The following is an 8,977-nucleotide window of genomic DNA, read 5'->3' on the forward strand; positions in this document are numbered from 1 at the left end:
GTGGCAGTGACATCACAAAGGCCTGTTGCAGGCACTCGGCCTATTGGGCAAAGGTGGTGGGGAGGGGGTGACCTCACAGAGAGACCCTGACATCAGCTGGGCAGGAGAAAAGTGCAGGGCCAGGCCAGTCTCTGAGACTCCCCCGGCTTTGCTGCCACGAGTCTCCTTCGCGAGGTCTCTCCTCGAGGACTGAGAGAGAATTAGGATTCATGGATGTGAGCATGAGGAGGAACCTCTGTGGAGTTTTCTCCTTTCCTACCATTGATTGTGCCAAAAACAAACTTCCCTTTTACAAGGTAAGAGGCCCAGAGAGGTTTGGAACCTGTTCAGTCTGATCCCCCTGGTGCAGGCAGCATTCTAGGCCCAGAAAACACTGGCTTAAGGTGGCCAAATTTGATTTCCTGCCTAGGACTTTGACGCTTGGAATCCCTGGGGACACTGGGGTTTATCCCTTTTCCTCTTTCCTCCCTCCTTTCTCCTCTTCTCTTGCTTCTTCTTCCCCTTTCCCCGGCTTCCCTCCCTCTACCAAGGAGGGGTGTGTGTGGAGTGTGGATGGGGTGGGGGGTCCTCTTATTGCGGGAGGTCCTCACAAAGAGGTGGGGCTGGATTTGAGAGTGATCCCCTCTGATGGTGACCTGGGCCGTCCTTTGGGACATCTGGTGAGACCTCTCAGCCTCCCGCCCCTCACAGTCTCAGTGCTGATTGGCCGAGCAGGGGGCTATCAACAGCAAGGAGACTCAGGTCCTTTTGGTCTCTTTTCAAATCAGGCAAATAAGTCACAACCAATCCAATGTATGGGATTAATCTTGCTGCTTCTCTCCATTAATTGTCTCTTAGCAGGTCAGGATTTCGTCTAGTGGTCGAGGTCTTCTAAAATACTGGCTGAATAATTACTATGAACCAGTGTTGGTCTGTAGCTCACTTGAGAGCACTTTATTCTGATCAGTCACTGTATGAAATTCAAGATGTCACAGATAGGTTGAAAGTCAGGAGCAGTGTTTCCTCACATTTTTTATGTCCGTGTGCGGAATGAATTTTGTGATGTGCACCAATATGTGCAATTTTGTTATGTGCAATTTTGTTATGTTACACATCACCTGTATATTGCTGCACATCGCAAAATTCATTCTGCACATGGACGGTGTGTGGCACGGGTGAGGCTGAAGGGTTCGGAGTGTGGGAGGGGGCTGAAGTGGGGCAGAGGTTTGGGGTGTGGGCTCTGGGGAGGTCTGGAAATGAGGGGCTCAGGGCTAGGGGAGAGGGTTGGGGTGCAGGGTGCTGAGTGCTCTGGCTGGAGGTGTGGGCTCTGGAGTGGGGCTGGGAATTAGGGGCTCAGGGCTAGGGTAGAGGGTTTGGGTGCAGGGGAGTGAGGGGTCCAGCTGGGGGTGCGGTCTCTGGGGTTGGGATGGGAATGAGGGGTTAGGGGTAGGGCAGAGGATTGGAGTTCCGGGGGTTCCGGACTCCAGCTGGGGGTGTGGGCTCGGGGGTGGGGCTGGGAATGAGGGGCTCAGGGCTGGGGCAGAGGGTTATGGTGCACGGGGGTGAGGGCTCCGGCTGGGGGTGTGGGCTCTGGGGTGGGGCTGGGAATGAGGGGTTTGGCGAGCAGGTTGCCCAAGGGAGAGAGGACTCCCCGCAGCCCTCTCTCACCAGAGCAGCTCAGGGCCAGGTGAGAAAGCACCTGTCTCCTGGCCGCAGCAGCTCTGGTGGGCCTGTGCTAGGGTTCGGGGAGGGGACAGGATTTATTTTTCCTAAGTCAAAATGGGGAAGGGAAGGAGTTATGCTTCAGTTTTTACCTCATAAACTTAAGTCCTGTCTAACCTACAAGATGCTGTGGGAATAAGACACCATGTCATGTGGTGACATCACAAGAGCAGAGGGTGTGAGAACTGCAGCAACCGAGAGGGCAGGGGATTTAGAGTCAGATTGCTTCAAATGCTGCATTCGTCGGCTGGCATTTAACAGCAACGCTTAGCTAACAGAACGGAGAAAGGAATTCTCTGCTAAAGATTCAACCTGCCCCTTTGGCCAACTCCACCCCTTCCCTGAACAGAGTGTGCTCAGAACAACACTCCCACCCTCACACACAAACAAGCCCACAGCTGGGCGCCCAGCACAAAGCAAGGGAGGGGGTTGTTTGGCTTGTTTTATTTTTACTTTGCAAAAGGTTTTTTCAAAAGCCTTTTCTGCCCCTGTTTCCTATGGTAAGGAAGCAAATGGTTGTGGGGAAAGGAACCTGAGAGTGGTGGAGCCAGGGCAGTGCGGGGAAGTTGCCGGAGGCTGAAGAGGGCAACGGGGGGCTGAAGGTGACCAGGTGCGGTGCGGTGCGGGGAAGGGAACAGTTTGGGGAGGCTGAACAGGGCGATGGGGGGCAGTTGGAGGAGGCTGAAGGGGGAGATGGGGGAAGGGGACATTTGGGGGGAGGCTGAAGGGGGCAATGGGTTGAAGGAGGCTGGGGCAGAGTGGCAGTTGTGGGGGCTCCTCATCCCCATGGGAGGGGAGGAGGAAGAGGAGCTGCCCTTGTATCAGAAGCTGTTTCCTATTAGAACTTGCAACTTCACTGTTCCTGAGCAGGGTCCTGTGATCAAAGGGGAACTAGATGGGTTCATGGAGGACAGGTCCATCAATGGCTGTTAGCCGGGATGGGCAGGGATGGTGTCCCTAACCTCTGTCTGTCAGAAGCTGGGAATGGGGGACAGGGGATGGGTCACTGGATGATTCCTGTCTGTTCATTCCCTCTGGGGCACCTGGCACTGGCCGCTGTCAGCAGACAGGACACTGGGCTAGATGGACCTTTGGTCTGACCCAGTCTGACCGTTCTTATCTTCTAATGTACTTCTCACATGCTCAGTAACATCTGCAAGTTGCTGCCCTCACGCGCCATCAGAATCTGCTCCCTGCAATCAAAGGCAGGGAATATCCCCCTGAAGGGGAGAAATCGGAGGGGAGGGATGGGCAGAGGGAGAAATCTGGGACAAGCTCAGGGGTTCAGACTGGGGTGGGGGGTGGCCGGCCCTGCCAGGTAGGTGCAGAAGGGAAAACCCCCAGATAGAGGGAGGCAGAGGGGATAAAAGTTACCACGGGTGCAGGGAGCCGTCAGCAGCAGTTCCAGACTAGGGTGTGGTGGAGGGTAGAAGGACTTGTGTTCCTCACTGGATGGTCCATCTCAGCACTCCCTCCCCAGGGCTGTGGTGTTAAAGGCCCTGGGTGGCCCAGTGCCCAGGTACCGCAGCTCTGCTCTAGATGAAATGGTGACTAAGCTGCCGAAGGAGACTTATAGATTCATAGATTCATAGATTCTAGGACTGGAAGGGACCTCGAGAGGTCATCGAGTCCAGTCCCCTGCCCGCATGGCAGGACCAAATAGTGTCTAGACCATCCCTGATAGACATTTATCTAACCTACTCTTAAATATCTCCAGAGATGGAGATTCCACAACCTCCCTAGGCAATTTATTCCAGTGTTTAACCACCCTGACAGTTAGGAACTTTTTCCTAATGTCCAACCTAGACCTCCCTTGCTGCAGTTTAAACCCATTGCTTCTGGTTCTGTCCTTAGAGGCTAAGGTGAACAAGTTTTCTCCCTCCTCCTTATGACACCCTTTTAAATACCTGAAAACTGCTATCATGTCCCCTCTCAGTCTTCTCTTTTCCAAACTAAACAAACCCAATTCTTTCAGCCTTCCTTCATAGGTCATGTTCTCAAGACCTTTAATCATTCTTTTTGCTCTTCTCTGGACCCTTTCCAATTTCTCCACATCTTTTTTAAAATGCGGTGCCCAGAACTGGACACAATACTCCAGCTGAGGCCTAACCAGAGCAGAATAGAGTGGATGGATGACTTCTCGTGTCTTGCTCACAACACTCCTGTTAATACATCCCAGAATCATGTTTGCTTTTTTTGCAACAGCATCACACTGTTGACTCATATTTAGCTTGTGGTCCACTATAACTCCTAGATCCCTTGATTCAGGGAAATAGTTTACACCCTCCCCCCCCACCCCCCTGGGCTCTGCTGGTATCAGCTCCTGAGCCAGAGACTGCAGGTGATACGAGAGATCTGGGGTAAGTGCTGGGGCCTGGCTGGAAAGTGACTCTGCAGAAATGGCTCCTGCTCCCCCCATCTCTGCCCCGAGTGTCTGCGCGGCGCAGAGCTGCTGCCCCAGCGCCCCCAGGCTCACCCCCGTTAGCAGTGGCTTTAGCTATTGGCGAGGAAACACCCACGGGAATGCAGGACAGTGACCGGCTCTTCATACAGGAGGGAGAGGGGAGAGACTGGATGGGGCAGCTGGAGCAATCAGTGGGGAGGGAGGTTCCGGGCACCCAGCCTTGCCCAGCTCCATTCCCTGCAGCCCCCCAGGGCAGTGACTTTCCTGGGAGAGGGGAGGGGCAGAGAGAGGAAAAGCCAGTTCCTGCCTCTGCCTGGTTCCTGCGCTGCTGAGGGAATGGGCTGTTCTGGGGACAGTGTCGGGGGATAATGGAGCAAGTAATCAAGGAAATCATCTGCAAACACTTGGAAGGTGATAAGGTGATAGGGAATAGCCAGCTTGGATTTTTAAAGAACAAATCATGTCAAACCAATCTGATAGCTTTCTTTGCTAGGATAACGAGTTTTGTGGATAAGGGAGAAGCGGTGGATGTGGTATACCTAGACTTCAGTAAGGCATTTGATAGGGTCTCGCATGCTATTCTTATCGATAAACTAGGCAAATACAACTTAGATGGGGCTACTATAAGGTGGATGCATAACTGGCTGGATAACCGTACTCAGAGAGTAGTTATTAATGGTTCCCAATCCTGCTGGAAAGGTATAACAAGTGGGGTTCTGCAGGGGTCTGTTTTGGGACCGGCTCTGTTCAATATCTTCCTCAACGACTTAGATATTGGCATAGAAAGTACGCTTATTAAATTTGCAGATGATACCAAACTGGGAGGGATTGCAACTGCTTTGGAGGATAGGGTCATAATTCAAAATGATCTGGACAAATTGGAGAAATGGTCTGAGGTAAATAGGATGACCTGTTAACAAAGACACATACAGAATGGGAAGAGACTGTCTAGGAAGGAGTACGGCAGAAAGGGATCTAGGCGTTATAGTGGACCACAAGCTAAATATGAGTCAACAGTGTGATGCTGTTGCAAAAAAAGCAAACATGATTCTGGGATGCATTAACAGGTGTGTTGTGAGCAAGACATAAGAAGTCATTCTTATGCTCCACTCTGCGCTGGTTAGGCCTCAACTGGAGTATTGTGTCCAGTTCTGGGCACCACATTTCAAGGAAGATGTGGAGAAATTGGAGAGGGTCCAGAGAAGAGCAACAAGAATGATTAAAGGTCTTGAGAACATGACATATGAAGGAAGGCTGAAAGAATTGGGTTTGTTTAGTTTGGAAAAGAGAAGACTGAGAGGGGACATGATACCAGTTTTCAGGTATCTAAAAGGGTGTCATAAGGAGGAGGGAGAAAACTTGTTCAGTAAACACTGGAATAAACTGCCTAGGGAGGTTGTGGAACCTCCATCTCTGGAGATATTTAAGAGTAGGTTAGATAAATGTCTATCAGGGATGGTCTAGACAGTATTTGGTCCTGCTATGCAGGCAGGGGACTAGACCCTTCCAGTCCTAGAATCTATGAATCTATGAATCTATGAAAACAGGGATGTCTGTTTTCTAGTAAAATCAGTAAAAAGGAAGGAGAAAACGCGAAAGAGGCTCCTGCTCGCACTCACATACGTGAACCCTAATACTCTCTCAGTCCTCAAAGAGAGACCTCGAGAAGGAGACTTGCTGAGGCAAAGCCACAGGGGTCTCTGAGGTTTCCCTGGCCCTGCGCCCCTGTCCTGCCTGGCTGATGTCAGCATCTCTCTCTGAGGTCACCACCTCCCTAACACCTTTGACCAAGAGGTTGAGGTCCTGCAAAAGGCCTTTGTGATGTCACTGCCACACACACCCCTCCCCTGAAGTGCTAATGTCCTGCTGCTGGCCTGACACTTTGAAGGTTTGAGCTACTCTCTGTGGATCACCCCACTCAATGCGTCTTCATTCTAGGAAGCAAGCCGGCTAGACAGTAAAGCATCAGAGGCTGCTCCCAATACTACACTTAGTGTTTCCAAAATTAGTAGACTTTATGGCCACAAGAGACCTTTCGAGCATCTCATCTAACCCCCTGCATATCATAGGCTTCCTGTATAGTACAATTGTTACTTTTTGGGCACACACATTCCAGAAAGGCATCTAGTCTTCATTCAATGACATCAAGAGATGGAGAATCCACCACTTTCCCTTTTAGTGAGTGCCAGGGGGATCCATTTCCCCTTCCACTAGCTCCCCATTTACAGTGAGCCAGAGCAGTACCTGCAGCAGGGAGCGAGAGTTGCTGATGGCCTCAGAGGCACAGCCCCTGCACTGTCTCAGGCACCTCGCGCAAGTGCCAGATGATGCGGAGCTGGTGCATCACTTTGGCCGTGACGTCCTCCTGCTGCAAGGGAACGAGAACCTGTCAGAGACTCAAATGCCCCGAGGAATCAGGGGGAATTAAGGGCACCTGGAACCAGCAGTATTTCCACCCAGCACCTGCCCACCACTGAGGGATGAATTCACCTCCTCAACCCCAGAATGGAGTCTTCTTGTCCTTTCTAGTAACCTCCAGTGCCAACCCCCGTCCTTGTAGGGTGAGCTCCTGCTACCTCCCCCCTCAGTGCCCTTGACAGCTGTTCCACCTCCAAACCACAGCTCAAGTTATCAGAACCCTCTTCTGCACCCCCAACCAGGTTGGGCAGGGAGGCGGCTCTAGCGGGGGGGCAGGAGCCATTCTGGAAGCAGTGAAGTGGGTTGTGGGGAGGTTGAGATCTTGCCCCAAGTCATCCCAGAAACTAATGCTAAGCCACACGATAGCAGCATCTAGTGTCAGTGGAGTCCAAGCACTATTTCAACCCCACAGTTTTGGATGAACTTCCCACAAGGGGAGGTGAAGAGCACCCCCAACAACACACACACACACACCACTCCTGGTGGTGGGAGGGGAACAGGAGAAAGGACAAAAGAAGTAGGAGATGAAGAGAAAAGAAGGAGGGATGGAGGAAAAGGTAAAACGAAAAGGACAAACCCTAATGTCCCCAGTGATTCTATGGGACAAAATCCCAGGGAGGGAATAAAATTCTGCCACCTTAAACTACTGTTTTCCATACCTAGAATTCAGTTGGCACCAGATGGATCAGACTGAGCAGGTTCCAAAACCTCTTGGAGGCTCTTACCTTCTAAACAGGGACGTCTGTTTTCTAGTAAAATCAGTAAAAGGAAAGGAGAAAACTCGAAAGAGGCTCCTGCTCGCACTCACATACGTCAACCCTAATACTCTCTCAGTCCTCAAAGAGAGACCTCGAGAAGGAGACTTGCTGAAACAAAGCCACAGGGGTCTCTGAGGTTTCCCTGGACCTGCGCCCCTGTCCTGCCTGGCTGATGTCAGCATCTCTCTCTGAGGTCACCACCTCCCTAAACACCTTTGACCAATAGGCTGAGGTTCTGCAAAAGGCCTTTGTGATGTCACTGCCACACCCACCCGAACCCTGAAGTGCTAATGTCCTGCTGCTGGCCTGACACTTTGAAAGTTTGAGCTACAATCTGTGCATCACCCCACTCAATGCGTCTTCGTTCTAGGAAGCAAGCTGGCTAGACAGTAAAACATCAGAGGCTGTTCCCAACGCTACACTTATGGTACATCTACACCACAGGGGGGAGTCGATTTAAGATACGCAAATTCAGCTACGTGAATAGCGTAGCTGAATTCGACGTATCGCAGCCGACTTACCCCGCTGTGAGGACGGCGGCAAAATCGACTTCTGCGGCTTTCTGTCGACGGCGCTTACTCCCACCTCCGCTGGTGGAGTAAGAGTGTCGATTCGGGGATCGATTGTCGCGTCCCCTTGGGACGCGATAAATCGATCCCCGAGAGGTCGATTTCTATCCGCAGATTCAGGCGGGTAGTGTAGACCTAGCCTCCGTGTTTCCAAAATTAGTAGACTTTATGGCCAGAAGAGACCTTTAGAGCATCTCATCTAAGCCCCTGCATATCATAGGCTTCCTGTATAGTACAATAGTTACTTTTTGGGCAAACACATTCCAGAAAGGCATCTAGTCTTCATTCAATGACATCAAGAGATGGAGAATCCACCACCTGAACCCCAGAATGGAGTCTTCTTGTCCTTTCTAGTCCTCACCCCACTCAATGCGTCTTCATTCTAGGAAGCAAGCCGGATAGACAGTAAACCATCAGAGGCTGCTCCCAATGCTACACTCAGTGGGGGTCCCGTGCTCCGCGTGATCTGGAGCTGCCTGACCAGGGCTGAGCTCAGGGGAGAGGAGCAGCCCAGGGAGCCGCACGGGGGGCAGACCAGCAGCAGCCGTGTGGGGGCAGAGTGGAGCTGGGGCTGGAACCCTCTGGAGCCACAGCTGTTTGGGGTCCCCGTGCCACAGAGCGGGGTGACGGCTTTTCCTTTCACTTTCCCCAGTTTCTCCTTATTTTTAATGACTTGCTGTTTAATAACTTGTGTTTGCTTTGAACTATATGCGATGATCATTGGGTCAGGGAAGCGTCCGGAGTAGAGAGAGTGTCCCGGAGTGGAGACACCCGAGCCCTGTCCTAAGTACAACAACCAGATTGGGGGTCGAGCCCCAGGAATCCTGGGCCCAGCCTTGTCTGGGTTACGATGACTCTGCCACACGAGAGTAGAAGGGGTGTCCTGGAGTCAGGCGGGCCTCAGGGTGAAGGGAGTGGGAGCGAGGACTCAGATCCTTTCGCCAGCCAATTCCACGGGGGTAGTGTATGAGCCAGGAAAGGTCCCCACGATAGCGGGACCATTCCCCCGCTTACATAGGCCTGGACACAGAATGCCTTTAGCTGTGGATTGCACTGCAGATCTGATTGGCTGTAAATCCTGGATACCTCTGGCAACATGAGACCGCATGAACTGGTCCTTTCCTATG

The sequence above is a fragment of the Chrysemys picta genome, chromosome 17 (assembly GCF_011386835.1).
Source record: "Chrysemys picta bellii isolate R12L10 chromosome 17, ASM1138683v2, whole genome shotgun sequence".
In the NCBI taxonomy this organism is placed as follows: domain Eukaryota; kingdom Metazoa; phylum Chordata; order Testudines; family Emydidae; genus Chrysemys; species Chrysemys picta.